The 17,726-nt window shown below is 42.8% G+C and overlaps 1 protein-coding gene, 1 long non-coding RNA gene and 1 pseudogene across 11 annotated transcripts in view; 2 read left to right on the forward strand and 1 right to left on the reverse strand.

Moving 5' to 3' along the window:
• LOC100666615 (proteasome activator complex subunit 2-like) overlaps nucleotides 1–10,378 on the forward strand; it is a 56,077-nt pseudogene extending 45,699 nt beyond the window's left edge.
• A 589-nt stretch (nucleotides 10,379–10,967) lies between these two features.
• On the reverse strand, nucleotides 10,968–12,362 carry LOC135231550 (uncharacterized). The gene is made up of 2 exons (XR_010322312.1): nucleotides 12,268–12,362; nucleotides 10,968–11,662 (listed from the first exon to the last, which is right to left on the reverse strand). It is a non-coding gene; the product is annotated as an uncharacterized LOC135231550 (long non-coding RNA).
• A 761-nt stretch (nucleotides 12,363–13,123) lies between these two features.
• The window catches only part of ACVR1 (activin A receptor type 1), a 162,416-nt gene continuing 157,813 nt past the window's right edge, over nucleotides 13,124–17,726 (forward strand). For 9 of the 10 annotated variants that reach the window (XM_064287111.1, XM_064287116.1, XM_064287114.1 and 6 more), the window contains exon 1: nucleotides 13,124–13,221. The gene's annotated coding sequence lies outside the window, so the exon portion shown is untranslated. The remainder of the gene's footprint in view (nucleotides 13,222–17,726) is intronic. The other variant, XM_064287119.1, reaches the window with a different exon arrangement.

Below are 17,726 nucleotides of genomic sequence, written 5' to 3' on the forward strand. Positions count from 1 at the left end.
AGAGGTTTCAGTGGACCATCCACATTAAGACAGACCAGGAAGAAGGATTTTGTGGACTACTTCTGAAAAAAATTAGCCAGTGAAAACCTTATGAATAGCAGCAGAACATTGTCTGATATAGTGCTGGAAGATGAGCCCCTGAGGTTGGAAGGCACTCAAAAGATGACTGGAGAAGAGCTGCCTCCTCAAAGTAGAGTTGACTTTAATCATGTGAATGGAGTCAAGCTTTTGGGACCTCTGTCTGCTGATGTGGCACGACTCAAAATAAGAAGAAACAGTTGCAAACATCCATTAATAATTGGAACGTGGAATGTATGAAGTATGAATCTAGGAAAATTGGAAGTCATCAAAAATGAAATGGAACACATAAAGATCAATATCCTAGGCATTAGTGAGCTGAAATGGACTGGTATTGGGCATTTGGAATAGGGCAGTCATATGGTCTACTATTCTGGGAATGACAAATTGAAGAGGAATAGGGTACCGTTCACCCTCAAAAAGAACATTTCAACATTTATCCTGAAGTACAATGCTGTCAGTAATAGGTTAATATTCATATACCTATAAGAAAGATTAGTTAATACGACTGTTATTCAAATTTAAGCACCAGCCACTAATGCCAAAGATGAGGAAACTGAAGACTTTTACCGACTTCTGCGATCTGAAGTCGATCAAACACGCAGTCAAGATGCATTGATAATTACTGGTGATTGGAATGCAAAAGAAGGATTGGCAGTTAGAAAATACAGCCTTGGTGACAGAAACAAGGCCAGAGATTGCATAATGGAATTTTGCAACACCAAAGACCTATTCACTGGAAAAAACATTTTGCAACAACGTAAATGGCAACCATACGTGTGGATCTCGTAAGATGGAATACACAGGAATCAAATCAACTATATCTGTGGAAAGAGATGATGGAGAAGCTCAATATCATCAGTAAGAACAAGGCCAGGGGCCGACTGTGGAACTGACCATCAATTGCTCACATGCAAGTTCAAGATGAAGCTGAAGAAAATTAAAACCAAGTCATGAGAGTATAATCTTGAGTATATCCCCCCTGAATTTAGAGACCATGTCAAGAAAAGATTTGATGTGTTGGACACTAATGACTGAAGACCAGACGAGTTGTGGGATGACATCAAGGACATCATACATGAAAAAAGCAAAAGGTAATTTAAGAAGACAGGAAAGAAAGAAAAGACCGAAATGGATGTCAGAAGAAACTCTGAAACTTGTTCTCAAATGTACAGTAGCTAAAGCAAGTGGAAGAAATGATGAAGAGAAAATATTGAAGTTGTCAAGGATTTCACTTTACTCAGATCCACAATTAACACCCACAGAAGCAGTAGTCAAGAAACCAAATGATGCATTGCATTGGGCAAATCTGATGCAAAAGACCTCTTTAAAGTGTTAAAAAGTCCACTTTGAGAACTAAGGTGTCCCTGACCCAAGCTGCGGTATTATCGATTGCCGTGTATGCATGGGAAATCCGGACAGTGAATGACGAAGACTGGTGAAGAGTTGATGTCTTTGAATTGTGGTGCTGGAGAAGGATATTGAATATATTGTGGACTGCAAGAATGATCAAATGTGTCTGGTAAGAAGTACAGCCAGAATGCTCCTTAGAAGCGAAGATAGCGAGATTTCTCTCGTGTACTTTGGACATGTCATCAGGAGGGACCAGTCCCTGTAGAAAGACATCATGTGTGGTAAAGTAGAGGGTCAACCAAGAAGAGGAAGACCCTCAAAGAGATGGATTGACACAGTGGCTGCAACTATGGGCTCAAACATAGCGATGATTGTGAGGATGGCACAGAACATTTTGTTCTGTTGTACATGGAATGGCTATGAGTCGGAGGTGGCTTGATGGTGCCTAACAACAGCAACATAGTGAATACAGGAGCCCTGGTGGTGCAATGGTTAAGCACTTAGCTGCTAACTGAAAGATCAGCATTTCGAACCCACCAGCTGCTCTGTGGGAAGGAGATGTGGCGGTCTCTTTCCACAAAGATTACAGCCTCGGAAACCCTAATGGGGCGTTCTACTTTGTACTTGTAGGGTCACTATGAGTTGGACTCCACTCTATGGAAATGAGTAGAGTGAATATTGCATTATTTTAATTTTATTTCTCATAGATTTGTTTGTATTAAAAGTAATGCTTATTGTAATACAACATGAAAAGCCTGGTGGATTTGAACTGCCAACCTCTTGGTTAGCAACTGTAGCACTTAACCACTACGCCATCAGGGTTTCCAATACAACATAAGAATAACAAATATAAAGATCATGATGAGTGAATGCTAATGGGTACAGAGATTCTTTTGGGTAATGAAAATATTCTCAAATTTATGTGGTGACGGATGCACAACTCTGTGAAATACTAAAAACACTGAATTGTTCACCTTAAATGGGTCAATGAATGGTTTGTGAATTATATGTCAATAAAATTGTTACAAAAAATAAATAAATAAAAAAGATCACTTTTGTTACTGCCATCCCAAGATCATACTGTGATGTCTTGGTGTATAGCCCTCCAGACTTTTTTCTGTACACCATGCATAGTTGTTTAAATAATAAAAATCAGATCATATGATGTATGTTATTTAAAATTTATTTGTAATCACAACAGGTAATTATAATTTTATAGTCAGAAAGTAAAATCAGAGCAGAGGGTGGTTAGAACCAAGTTCTAGTTCCAGCTTTGCCTTAACTAGCCGTGAGGACTTCAGGAGTGATATGATTTTTCAGGCACAACATTTTCACTTGTAAAAAGCAGATTGGAAATAAACAAAATCTTTGGTCTTTTCTAAGTCTAGAGTTCTTAGAGTCCATGCTTCCCTGAGGGGGCAGCACAGGAACAACAACACAAACTTCAGTGTAACCAGTTTGTCGAAACAGCAAGACTGGGGACCAACATGTGTATTCATCAATTTGCTGTTATCTGCTGGAGTGTCAGTTGCCAATTCATGGGGACCCCATGCACAATGAATCAGACTGCTGTGATCCATAGGGTTCTCACTGGCTGATATTTGGAAATAGATTGCCAGGTCTGTCTTGCTCATCTGTCTTAGTCTGGAAGCGCTGCTGAAAACTGTTTAGCATCATAGCAACACTCAAGTCTCTACTGACAAACAGGTGGTAGCTGCATGTGAGTTACATTGGCTAGGAATCGAAACTGGGTCTCCTGCATGGAAGTGATAATTCTACCACTGAACCATCCACTGCCCTCATACTTATCAACAGGGGACTGGTAATATACACTCATAATCTTCAAGATATATCGTTCTGTTAATAAAAAAGAAAGCAAAGGATACCATCTGTTAGAACAAAAAAGAATATGTGCATATTTTCCTACGCCTAGAACATTTTTGTAAGGATACACAAGAAGCTGGCACTAAGGACAGGTAACCCGCTGACTGGGAATCAGTGGTGGTTCTGGAGTTTAATTTTCACTCTACAGGGTATCTTTTTGTACCTGTATATTTTGTATCATTTTTTTAAACATTAAAATAATCAGGAAAAAAAATTAACAAAGGAAAACAGATGTCCTGATAAGTAATATAAAGCAAACATCACTCACTCTCTTAAGCTCTTTCAGTCACTTCCCTTGTCTTTTAAGATGGCCACCTCGGTCCTCCTCTATGGTCACTTCACCGCTTTCTTCCTTCACTCCAGTTGCATTGGCCTTCTGTCAGTTCCTAGAAATCTCAAGCTCTCTGCCCTCAAAATTGTCAAACATAGCATTTACTCCTTCAGATAGGAAGTGTCTTAGAAATTTCAAAACTGAGGGACTTCGCAGATGAAGCCCACCCTTCACTTTACACCTGAGGAGAAACTAAAAAAAAAAAAATCTGAAGTTACTTACCCAAGGTCATACAGCTAGTTCTCCACTACATGTAATTAACCTCGGTAGCTGCACTCTGGAGTTTTGTTAAACAAACAAACAAACAAACAAAAACCCAAAACCAAACCCACTGCTATCAAGTCAATTTCAACTCATAGCAACTCTATATGACAGAGGAGAACTGCCACAGGATTTCCAAGGAGTGGCTGGTGGATTCGAACTGCCCACCTTTTTGTTAGCAGCCATAGCTCTTAACCAATATGCCATCAGGGTTTCCATTAAACAAAAGTAGGTTAAAAAAAAAAAAAGGAATCCTTTGTGTTTTAGATATTGGTAGAATGGGGGCTATATCAGGTCTTAAAAAATTAATTTTTTTATCCATAAATATCCTTATGATGCCAAAGCTCACAGGGACTAATCAGGAAAAAAGTCTGTTCCCTAAAAATGAAAAGGCACTGTGATGTTGGATACTACCAAAAACACACAGTTATTGATATATCAAATGTATTTATTAAGTTTGAGGAAGAAATTAATTTGATTGTCCTGAGGACATTCATCTATAGGACTTCCTTTTAAAATCTACATCTAGACAGTGTAGCTAAATGAACTGCAGTTAAGTAAATTAGAGAGGGCATTGGTGGTTCAGTAGCAGAGCTCTCGCCTTCCATGAGGGAGCTCCAGATTTCATTCCAAGACAATGCACCTCAAGCACAGCCACCACTGGTCTGTCAGTGGAGACTTTCGTGTTGCTATGATGCAGGATGGGTTTCAGTGGCACTTCTAAACTAAGACAGACTAGGAAGAAAGGCCTGGTGATCTTCTTACAAAAATCAGCTGATGAAAACCCTATGGATCACAACAGTCTGATCTCATTGCATATGGGGGCTCCATGAGTTGGGCTAACTTGATGGCAGTTAACAACAACGACAACAAGTAAATTAGAAACTCAAGGAGCTTCAGAATGTGAGCAAGACCATGGAATGACCTGATGGGCATCTAGCCCTGAAAGAGCTTGAGATCCAGGAAAAGGATGCAGATCAAGTCTCAAGGTCTTCTAGGAAATTTTCTTCTGAAAGAAGTGAACCTACCAGCAGAGCATAAAAATGCCAAATTTGAATTCCATTCGCAACACCCTGCCTCCTGCTTCACAAATATGAATCTAGATGCAATCCTTGCAAGTTAGGTTTTGTTCCCTGTCAGGCCTTTTGAAAATATGTGCATTTCTATTTTTATAATGTTTATTATTCCTGTTTATGAAAGAAATGTTATAGAAAACTTGGAACACATAGCCATGTGTCATGGATTGAATTGTGCCCCCCAAATATGAGTCAATTTGGCTAGGCCATGATTCCCAGTATTGCATAGTTGTCCTTCATTTTATGACTGTAATTTTACTTTAAAGAGAATTAGGGTAGGATTGTAACACCCTTAAAAAACCCAAAACCAAACCCAGTGCTGCTGAGGTGATTCCGACTCACAGCGACCCTACAGGACAGAGTAGAACTGCCCCATAGAGTTCCCAAGGAGCACCTGGTGGATTCAAACTGCCTAGCTGCCACAGCACTTAACTACTATGCCACCAGGGTTTCTGTAACATCCATACTAAAGTCATATCCCTGAGCCAATGTAATGGGGGTTTCCCTAGAGTGTGGCCTGCACCCCTTTTTATCTTAAAAGAGTTAAAAGGAAAGGGAAGCAAGCAGAGAGTGGAGGCCTCATACCACCAAGAAAGCAGCACCGGGAACAGAGAGCATCCTTTGGATCCAGGGTTCCTGTTCAGAGAAGCTCCTGGTCCAGGGAAAGATTGACAAGAAGGACCTTCCTCCAGAGCTGACAGAGAGAGAAAGCCTTTCCCTGGAGCTGACACCCTGAATTTGGACCTCTAGCCTACTGGACTGGGAGAAAATAAATTTCTCTTTGTTAAAGCCATCCGTTTGTGGTATTTCTGCTACAGCAGCACTAGATGACTAAGACACCCTGTGTAAAGAAGAAAGTAAAAGTTAACCATAACCCATGATCTGAGTATCACTACTTAACATTCTGGAATATTTCCTTCTAGTCTTTCTTCTTTTTGTATATGTCAGTGTGATGAACATGTATGTAAAAGGTCTACCAAATTGTAGTATCTCCTTTGTATTCTATTCTTTTTCTACTTACATTTTATTTTTTGCATTTCCTAAATTTTCGATGATGACTATCCTTTCATACAAATCTTTATGCAAACTGATGATTATTTTCATACCAAAAATTTCTGTAATGTGGTTGACGTATGAAAGGGTAGAAATATTTTTAAGGTGTTTGCTACATATCACCTAATCATCTTCCAGAAATTGTTTTCCAGTGTACACTCTCTACAGCAACTAAGTGTTCTTTTTTTAAAGTCTATTTCACCAGGACAGAGTATGTTTAATTGCTAATAAATTGTATGAAATATTTCATCTCAGCTGTGTTTGCTTTATCTTTTCTTCAATTTTTAGAGAGGCTAAACTTTTCTAATGTCTATATGTATAATTTTAATTTCTTTGTCTATTCAAAATATCTGCCAACTTTCTACTAGAGGGTCTACTTTGTTGATTTATAAGCATTTTTTTTTTATATAAAGATTTTAGTCCTTTGAGTATATATTGTAAATATTTTACTTACTTGGCTTTTGTTTCCTTTTGTTTGATATTCTCCCTAACAAATTTAGGAATTTTTTTTTTTTTTTAACGTTGTCAAGCCAACCAATCTTTTTATTTCTTCCATAACTTTTAGTTCAAAAGTCCCTTTCCTATCTTAAGTATTTATCTGTATTTGCTTTCAGTTAATTTATGATTTTTTAAAAAAAAATTTAACTTCTTATACCTTCTGTCAAGCCAACCAATTTTTTTGTTTATTTCTTCTGTAACTTTTACCTAGAAAGTCCTTTTCCTATCTTAAGTATTTACAGGGATCACAACAGATGGCCCCGGGCAGAGCTGGAGAAAAATGTAGAACAAAATTCTAACTCACAAATAAAGACTGGACTTACAGGCCTGACAGAGACTGAAGAAACTCCGAGACTATGGCTCCTGGACACCCTTTTAGCTTAGTAATGAAGTCACTCCTGAGGTTTACCCTTCAGCCAAAGACTGCACAAGCCCATAAAACAAAACAAGTCTAAAGGGGTACACCAGCCCTGGGGCAAGGACTAGAAGGTAGGAGGGGACAGGAAAGTTGGTAATAGGGAACCCAAGGTCAAGAAGGGAGAGTGTTGACATGTCGTGGGGTTGGTAACCAATGTCACAAAACAGTATGTGTACTAATTTTTTAGTGAGAAGCCAGGTTGTTCTGTAAACCTTCATCTAAACGACAAAAATAGAATAAAAATAAAAATGAGTATTACAGTATAAGGAAACCCTGGTGGTGTAGTGGTTAAGAGCTATGGCTGCCAACCAAAAGGTTGGCAGTTCAAATCCACCAGATGTTCCTTGGAAACCCAAAGGCACAGTTTTACTCTGTCCTATAGGGTCGCTATGAGTGGGAATCAGCTTGATGGCAAGGGGTTTGGGTTTAAAAAATTTTTTTTTTTTTATTACAGGATAAAAGGAAAAAGAAAAAAAGGTAAGTATTTACCTATATTTGCTTTGAGTTAATTTATGACTTTAAAAAAAAATTAACTCGTATTCCTCTGGAGGAGCCCTGGTGGCACAGTGGTTAAGAGCTTGGCTGCTAATCAAAAGGTTGGCAGTTCAAATCCACCAGCTGGTCCTTGGAAACCCTATGGGGCAGCTCTACTCTGTCCTATAGGGTCACTATGAGTTGGAATCAACTAGATGGCAGTGGGTTTCGTTTTTGATTATTGCTTCTGGAGATATTTTCAGGGATGGTGTGAGAGAAAGCACTAGCAGAATTTTTCCAAGTGCCACAATATCATTTAATGAGGAATCTTTCCATTACAATACTTTAAGACGTGGTTGGCCCAGTCATACACTGGTTTGCATTTAACCTGTTGTGCCAGGAGTTACTGGACTAAGTTCTTAAACAATAGGAAGTTTGAGGGCTCCATAGTAGCTCCCAGAGTTCCTTAAACATGGCCAATAAACTCTTGTATGAAATGCACAATTCATGAGTCATTGATACACTTGGGAAAGTTTAACTTGCAAATAAATACGTATCTGTCTTGTCTGGTTTAAATGTTTACCTTTTGGGAAAAAGTGCCAGTCCCGACAGGTTTCTTACTGGCCCTTTCAGCTTATGATTTTCTCTTCCACCCCTCACTATTCTGATCCAGTTACTTCATTCTTTAGAACATAATATTGACTTATTATGGTCCTCAGGATTAAGACTAAATTTCAGATTGCAAAGCCTTTTTAATTAATTACTCTTCAAGAATAGTCATGATGCAGCTAGACCAGTACTTCTTACATTTGTGTAATTTATAAAACTAAAAACCAAGCCAGTTCCTTTTGAGTCAACTCTGACTCGAGGCAACCTCATGTGCGTCAGAGTGGCTGATTTTTCAGGAGATTTCCAGCCTTTCATATAAGATTCTGGGTGGAATCAAACCACTAACCTTTTGGTTAGTAGCCAATTGCTTAATTGTCTGCGCCACCCAGGGACTCCTGAGTAATGTATACCTGTTGCTGTTGAATCGATTCTAACTCATCGTGACCCTACAGGACAGAAGTGAACTGCCCCATACGGTTTCCAAGGCTGTAATCTTTACTGAAGCAGATTGCCACATCTTTCTCCCTTGGAGCAGTTGGTGGGTTCAAACCGCCAACCTGTTGGTAAGTAGCTGAATGCTTAACCACTGCACCACCAGGGCTCCTAGGAGTAGTGATGAGTAGTGATGCCTTAAATAACTTTTATTAAAATATCACTTAAATGAACCATATTTACTTAGTTACATAGCAAAAAAGGCACTGGAATCATGGTTGCACGGTACACATGCATATAATCTACAATATGCACACTGACTTCTTTACTATCATATTAATTTCTTTTAAAATCATTGTAAAGGAAGCAAAAGCACAAATTTCACAGATTTCACAAATGATTTGGAGACCTCCAAGAGTATATGTCATTCTTTTAGTTTAACACATAGAAATGGAATCACTTTACTATAACCTCCTTTAACCCTGGCTTTGCCTTTCTCCTAAAGCAGTCTGGATGTCCACCCAGTCTTCAATGCTCAACTTAAAAGGAACAATCACTAAACCAACTGTAGTAGAACGGCCTCACATGGTTTCCAAGGCTGTAATTTTCATAGAAGCAGCCTGCCACATCTTTCTCCTGCAGAGTGGCTGGTGGATTTGAACCAGTGACCTTTTGGTTAGCAGCTGAGTGTTTAACCACTGAACCATCAAGGCTCCTCATCACTAAACTAGATATAAACTAATCTCTGCGTGCTGATAGCCGTTACACAACTATGAAAAACCAAAACCAAACCAAACCTACTGCCCTCGGGTTGATTACTGACTCATAGGACCCAATAGGACAGCATAGAACTGCCCCTATAGAGTATCCAAGGAGCGCCTGGTGGATTCCAACCGCTGACCTTTTGGTGAGCAGCTGTACCTATTAACCACTACGCCACCAGGGTTTCCTATGAAACCAAAAATAAATATGAACAAAGCTATAAAAATAATGTTTCAAATAACTTTGTTAATTTAGACAGATGATATTGTTTTGCTGGCCAAAAATGTCTGCACGTTATCACAAACATGGTACTACTTCCTGCTAGATCAGGATGTTTCGGATTCTACATGCCCATTACTAAAGGAACAGTTAAAGGCTTATCAGAATTTGCGCATTCCTTCAACTATTCTTTTTTTTTCCCTTCATGAAACCTTTAGAAATTTAACTGCAGCACATCAACCCATCAGGATTTTCACCAACACCACTTCACAGACATTTTACCAATACTCTTCTAATGAATTTACTTCTGGAAGCTGGTATGTATAAATAAGTTGATTTTTTGTTTTATAGGTTTTAATAGAACATGTTCTGTTACTCTGTTATGGAATGAGGACGCTCTCTGGAACCAAAAGGAAATGGCTTCAAGATGAAAGAAAATCACTCGATGTAGTAATTTAAATATTTTAAGCAAAATAATTTTTTAAAGCTGCAATTTATATTCTGTACCACTTACAAACTGAAGAGTAGATGTGGTTATTGTTTCTAAGTCTAAAAGCTTAACCATAAACAGAGAAGTTTTATGTAAAATTTTATGGAATAAACTCCCCAAGTTTTATAGGAAAATTTTATACATCTCTTTTAGGCTGCTCAAGGCCTTGTTTCCTAATAGTTTTTGAAAGCTGCTGACTTTTAGAAATGAACATGTTGATATGGGCATAGAGGAGGAGATGCAGAACACAGAGGAGATGCCAATTCCCAGTGCAGCAGGCAATTAATTAACAAGAGTCATGCTCCTTGAGATGTAAGATCGAGGAGATCTGTAAGATCGAGGAGATCTGTAAGATCGAGGAGATCTGTAAGATCGAGGAGATCTGTAAGATCGAGGAGATCTGTAAGATCGAGGAGATCTGTAAGATCGAGGAGATCTGAGAATCTTAGACTTACAGAAGATGTATGTCTTCCAAGGTACTGTACTGGTGTGATTTTCCACCAGAGTAAATTAGTGGATTAGATCTTGGGTTAAGGGAGTGGTTCTAAACAGGGGTTGATTTTGCCCCCCCGCCCCCCATGTTTGGCAATGTCTGTAGACATTTTTGGATGTCACATCTCTGGGAGGGGGGGTGGGGAGGCAGGACATGCTACTGCCGTTTAATGGATAGAGGCCAAGGATGCTGCTAAACATCTCACAACAGACAACAGGAGAGTCTCCCACAACAAGGAATCATCCATTCCAAAATTTTCAGCTGAGGTTGAGGAACCTTGGGTTAATGTGGCAAAACCAGAGGCTGTATCCCTTTGTGGGCCTTTTTGCTTTACACACACACACACACACACACACACACACACACACACACACACACACAATCTATGTTACAAGGCCACAAACACTATCCAAAATCCTCCCAATCTCCTTGAATATCAATTAGTCACAGACAGGTTGAGTTAGAGGGTTTTGCATGAAGCTAGCCACACAATAACACCATCACTGAAAGGAACAGTTAAAAACATACAGGATTCATTTGCTCATTTATTCCCTTATTCAGCAAATCTTTATTGAGCACCCACAAGTGCCAGACACTCTGCTAGACATGGTGGTACATGGTGAGCACAACAGACCTGGTCCCTGCCCTCGCGGAGCTTACAGTCTAGCGGGGATTACAACGAAGGTTAACATGAGGTCAGTTTGGAACATGAGGACTTCTTAGATGTACATGATCCAGGAACATTTACCCAGCAGCTTGAAAAGCTTTACATGTGTAATTTCATTTGCATCACACAACAATCTCATGAGACAAGCTTTATCCCCTTCTGAGTGGCTAAAAACATGCCCAAGGTCCCACAGTTTGTAACTGGCAGAGCAGACACTGCAGCCAAGTGACACTCGGGTCCCTGTTGTCCCCCATTGTTCCCCAGAGTGGGGATACACACAGGCTGTCTTCCACTGATTTGACCTCGATTTTCCTCTAGTGATCCCCACCAATGTTACAGGTACCAAGTCCCTCCCCCTATGAAAAAAACGTCCCAGACTTTTCCATTCTCTTGCTTATATAATACCTGGAGATTATCTTCTAGCTCTTTCATGTATAGATATGCCTTGTGTTCCTAATTAGATTGTAAAATCCTGACCTGCAGGGACCAGATCTTCCATTTCCTTTGCAACCTTTTACAGTACTGCAGACAGTCACCCAATAAATGTCTGCTACATGAATGAACCTGTAGAGATAAAAATACTTTATGATATTCCTGTTTATTGGTTTCATGCTTTTACTTTGCTTTGTGATAGGGCTGTGCATTATATGCTTCTAGAGGGCAGAGTAAATGGCTCGGTGCTTTCCTTACACTCAGCAGGCACCATGCAAAATTTGATCCTTGCATGCCTTTTGGATGCTCTGGATAATATTAGCACACTGGGGTGTTTTTGTGTATCTAAGGACCGAGGTTGTCAGCCTCTCTGCGGCGGGGAATGTTCCTTTCCTTCCACTGTAAGCTCCCATGGCGCCTAGGACAAGGCTAGATTACTGCAGAAGCCCCCCATGCATATTTTTATTACTAAGGAGGTCGACTGCGAAAATGGCAAGCTCTTCCATAACCCTGCGAAGAAATGAGCAAAGTGAAGGGGATTTGAAGGCACTTCAAAAATGGCCTGGATGAGAATGCTGAGGCTTCTCTGAGAACCCAGCCTAAGTCTGACAACCAGGACCCCAGCTGCGTGCTGGCCGTAGTCCCAGGAGGGAGCCCGCCCGCCGGCCCCGCGCGCCCCCGGGAGCTGTCCAGACAGCCCCGCCCGCCCGCCCGCCCGCGCCTACCTGGGCACTCACCCGCACTGCGCGGCCTCTCCTCCTCCCCACCCCGGCCGCGGGAGCCCGGCTGGGGCCGGCCCTGCCGCCTCCCCTTCTCCGAGGAGCCCCGCGGGCAGCGCGCTTGCAGCCTCCTCCCGGTCCGCAGGCCAGACAGCGCCGGGTGAGCCAGGGGCTGCGCGGCCAGGCTCGGCGGGGCTCCTGCAGGGGGCGCGGGGACGGCCCCGCCCCGCCGCCTTCCCTCTCCCTCCCGGCTCCCTGGATCCGTGCCGGGAGGAAATGATGTGTTGCTGCCTGGTTAATCACAGCTCCAGACACTCATTGGCCGAGCGCTGCGCAGCCACTTCCTCCTCCTCCTCCACCCGCTCCTCCCGCTCCGGCTCCTGCTCTTTGCAGCCGCCGCCGCGCCGCAACCTCCCCCTGCGAGCTGGGGGAACTTTTCGACTCTCTGTGACCGTCTTCTCCAGCGCCCCCCGGGGGGCGAGCCCCCAGCCGCCTGCCGGCCCCTCCCACGGCCATCCTCCCAGCCCGTGCCTCTGCGCCTCGGGAAGTTTATTCCGCCCGCCCTCCGCCCCTTCCTTCTCCTCCTCCTCCTCTTCACCCCGCCCTCCCTCCCTCCCCCGTGTCTTCCCCCGGGGTGGCTGCCGCTGCTGCCGCTGCCAGCCTGCTCTTTGGCCAGCCGCGCCGCGCCGTGCCGTGCCGCGCCGCGCCGCGCCGCGCCGTGCCGTGCCGTGCCGTGCCGTGCCGAGGGCTGGGAAGCCCCTGGCCCTCCGCACCGCTCGGCTGCAGCCGTCGCCGTCACCGCCGCCGCCGGCCCTTGGCCCCGCAGAGTTCCGGGCTCCCTCGCCGGCTGCGCCGCCCCGCCCCGCCCCGCGCCCGCCGGGCCGCCCGCCCCGCGCCGCGCCGACCTGCAGCGCCCGGCTGGCTAGCACTCCACCTCCCCCGGCTCAGTCCCCGGCCGCGGCGGGACCAGAGGTGAGGGGAGGTCGCGCACCGCGTCTGCCCGAGCTGAGAGGACAGCGGGGGGAGGGAGCCTAGCGGGAGAATGGGCAGGGATTGGGGGTGGGAGGGTGGGCGTCTGCGGTGACTCCCCCTTGCTTTCATTCCTTTCTCCCCCAAGCTTGATCCACTCTTGGTGGGAGAGGCAGCGACGGAACAAAACTGTCTTGCTTTGGGCCGGAACTACTGGTGGGATATGAAGGGAGGCAGAGGCGTGGAGTGAGGGGGTCTCTGGTTTGCACTGGAGGGTGTGTGTGTGTGTGTGTGTGTGTGTGTCTGTGTGTGGTGAACTCCTTCGGGCTGTGCGCGTCTGACTTGGGAATCTATCTGGCTGCCTGGCCACCGGGCTCACCTTCCTAGCTGAGCTTGATAGAGAGTAAAGAGATGGGTGAATCCCCCCCCCCAAAAAAATCCATCTCTTCCAAGAGTAATTTTCTGCTGGAGAGACAGCCAATAAACTCCGCTCAACTCGCTCCCTCCCTCCGTTCTTCCTAGCTGCAGTTTCAAAAAGCTTCAAAGCCAGGAATGTGGGATTCATCTTCCGATCCCCAGAAGGCAAATGTGGTTACAGATGTTACATGTTGCTTTGCCAAGTTTAAAACCCTTCCTTCAACACTGTAACCAAAACATTGGGGCTACAATCTTGGGCGCGCTGGGGAGAGATGTGTAGCTCTGGAGCCGCTGGATTCCATAACTTCCGTTGGGCTTTAGACTGGTTCAGCCCTGTCCAGTTTGTGCCAGACATGCCCCTCACCCCGTCTCCTCTTTTTCCCTGGGGTTTTGGACGCTCCATGGGAGAGAAGCTGTGGAGGAAGCCACTTCGAGGAAGAAAACGTTTAATTCAGTAGGAGAATAAAAGTCTTCGTTAAAAAGTTCTCATTCCTTTGACTTTTGGAGAGAGGTAACAAAGTAACGTAATGAATTTGTTAATTTTATTGGGCTTTCCTTTTTTTTTTTTGGAGGTGTGTGGTATCAGTTATGTGTGTCCATACTGTTTTGTGTTTTTGGGAAGAGAAACCCTCGAACTGAAGCATAACCAAGTGTTTTTAAAGAATCCCATCCCAGATATGCAGACTGCTCTGACAGCTCAAGGGAAGGCGGTAGCAAAAATAGACACCACCTCCCTTTTCCCCAAAAAATTCTTCCTGGAAAGGTGGTGTGAAGAAATTTTAGAGATGGGCTGATCCAAATGGCGGGCCTTAAATGGAAACACTATAGTATGTCCTGGCACTTGTCTCTGGAGGTGGGTTGCTGGCCCTGGGCCCGGGCTTGGGCAGCCAGCAGACACTAGACTTGTGCTGACCTCAGACACCATCCTTGCCATCAAGCAGTGTGCAGACTGCTTAAGTATGAAATATGGGTCTCACCCATTTTACCGGTGGAACACGGGTCAGGAGGTTATCCAAGGCCTGGAGAGAACCTGGATCGTCCATCTTCTGAGACCAGATCATATTCTGGTGATTTAGTTATTTTTGTTTTCTGGCCTGGAATGAAGTGGAAGTCTTTTGAAGCCGACATGTAGGCCTTATGTTGAAGTAATTGTGTTAGATGATAGCATTTTTGCTATCACCCTCATGCACATACTCAAAGGAGGTAAATTGATGTTGAGATAAATTCTGGGTACAAGATCAAGGGCTGTGATGGGTAGAGATTGAGTCATGCTCTCCTTTTCCAGCTGTATTGGTTGGTTTTACTTGAAATGGAGAGAGTGGTATTAAATGAAACTTTATTTAGCAGTTTCACAACTTTACGCCTTGGAAGAGAGTGCTTATGTGAATTTGAAATTAAGTTCCTTGTTGCCATTGAGTAATTTAAAAGGATATTAAGAACTTGGAATAAAGATTGGATATGTGTGTCATATTCAGCAATGTAATTAATTTCATAAGTGAGGGATTTAATTCGATTAATAGCATTGTGGTTTTTTTTTTCAAACTAGTGATTTACCAAATTTTCTTCATGCATCCGTGGAACAGATAACAATGACCAAGCCAGTACATAAAGGCTATGACTCTGTCCTACTCAGAATTGTACAGATCTCATGATAGGCTTCTAGGTGATTCTCAGGGTTGAATTAAGTAGTCCAGCCTTGGGAAGGGGATGGGGAGGTAGGGCAAAAAATGGATTTGAAAATGATCCTGCTCATCAAGGTCATGATGTGAAGATGGAATCAATGCTTCTGTGCAGTACTTCCAGCAACAAGGAGCTGGGACTGGAAGCTGTCACCTGTGGCTTGTTTGCTGTTGGGCCCCTGCATTCTTGATTTATTTTTATGTGAAGCAATCTAATGTGTTAATTATTATGAAGAAGTAAACTCATAATGGTGGCAAAACCCCTCTGACATACTTTGGGTGAATTTAATGACAGATATGATTTGGAGGGGCTGGGTATGTGCCAGGCACTGTGCTCAGCTCTTTAAATGTATTTTTTTCATTACATTCTCACCACAAGCCTATGTTTTATTATTATTTTACAAGAAGAAATTGAAGCTTGACAAAATTAAGTTGCCCGAAGTCATACAGCCAGTCACTGATAGAGCGAGGATTTGAAGCCAGTGTTTGTGGGACCCCGCAACCCATGCTCAGCCACTTTCACTAGGGTTTACCAAACTTCATTCATTCATATACTGTCTTAATGAGTTTGTCATAGTTAAATCTCATTTAGTCTGTTAATTAATATTTTTGTGTAAAGCACTGATTCACTTACAAAAACAAAACTTAATTACATCATCTTTTAAAAGGAAATGGCGTATCACTGCCATATTTGGAAAACCAACTCACCTGCTAGAAATTGGAGGTATCATAAAAGTGCATTCATACTTGTACTGAAAACCTAAATTCAAGATAATGACTACCTGGTGTGGGGGGGTGGGCAGGGACCTGGGATAAAGGTGGAGGAGATAGGTTGGTGATACTGTATGATGATGTTCTCATTTTTGATGATGGGTTCATGGGTGTTAATTTTATTTTTAGGCTTTGAATGATAAGCCTTTGAATGATACATACATGGTAGATACTTTTTTTGCCAAAAAAAAAAAAGGGAAATTAAATTCATAACCATAAACAATGGTTAGTTGGGAGATGATAGCTGACTATACTGTAAATGGTTATAGTCCCTGAGTGGCACAAACTATTAAGCTCTTAACTGCTAGCTGAAAGGTTGGTGGCTCACACCCACCCAGAGGTGCCTCGAGAGACAGGCCTGGCGATCTGCTTCCAAAAGGTCACAGCCTTGAAAATTCTATCAGGCAGTTCTGCTCTGTACAAATGGAGCAACCATGAGTTGGAATCGAAGACAACTAACAACAACATACTGACTATAGCCTTAGCTTGATATCTTGTATAGACACTCAGTAACTGTTGGCTGATTGACCAGACTCCAGGTGATAATTTTAAAGCAAGCTGATTGTTGTCATACTTGAATAAAATTGAGGTTTGCCCACCTCCTTTTCTTCTCCTGCTTCTAGTCTCATTTCCAATATTGTGACTAAAATAATAGCCTGGCGTGCACCGAGGCTTCTCCTGCGTGGATGGGCTGGGCTCTGAAGCTGTCAGACACTTCAACACATCACCTTGCCTCATACATCCAGTACTCAGGACAGGGCAGAGAATGCTGTCATAAAGTGTTTAAAAACACTTTCATTTTTACTCAGTGGTAAACTGGCTTCTGAACAGGAAGACAGCATGTAAGTTAAAGCAGTGCCTGGTTAAAATATCAACATTAAACTGGTGAGGCTGGGAAATAAAGCCATCAGAGATTTTACTTGAAATCCACGTAGTCTCCTGTTTTTGTTTTCCCAAGCAAGTATTGGGCACTGTGGCTTTATTCCTGGAAATGAGGATTTGGAATTGGGTTTCCTGGTACAAAATACCTGCTTTGATCTCTTGGAGTGAAAACTTTGTGTTTCTTTCTGTGGCCAATTCCAACTCTTAGAAGAACCAAGCTGAGATTTACCTCTTCTTTTTTAGCAATTGGCCACAGACTGCTCTTGTTTGTGATCCTAGTGTAAAAGTCAGAATTTCCAAACCAGGATTTGTCTGTTGGAAGAGCGTTCAAATTAAAAATTCTTTTTGAAAGAGCTTCATCAAACTGGTGTGGTTGGCACATCTTCTTTGGTTCAAATGGGTGGTAGTTTTGCTTGAACTTAAACTCTCAAAATTAGTTAATAAGAGACCTAGCAGTTTCCGTCTCAGAGTTAAAACAGGTATTCTCCCTGCTCCCAAAATTCGAGTCTACTGCACAGTCAAATAATATTCCTGTGCTCTTATGGACAGTTCTGCAAATCTGAGCTTGTTTATATGTCTGAGCTTGTTTAAAGACTCTTATGCGATCCATGAGAGCTTTGTTTTTCAGAGCCACCAATGCTCAGTTGTTTAATTTTTGGGTTTCAGTCTCTGACCAACATTCCACTTTGCCCATTAGAGTTGCTTCATTGTTTACTCTGCGTAGGTGAAGGTTGTTTTTTTTTGGGGGGGGAGCATGGG

This window comes from Loxodonta africana, chromosome 6 (assembly GCF_030014295.1).
Source record: "Loxodonta africana isolate mLoxAfr1 chromosome 6, mLoxAfr1.hap2, whole genome shotgun sequence".
In the NCBI taxonomy this organism is placed as follows: Eukaryota; Metazoa; Chordata; class Mammalia; order Proboscidea; family Elephantidae; genus Loxodonta; species Loxodonta africana.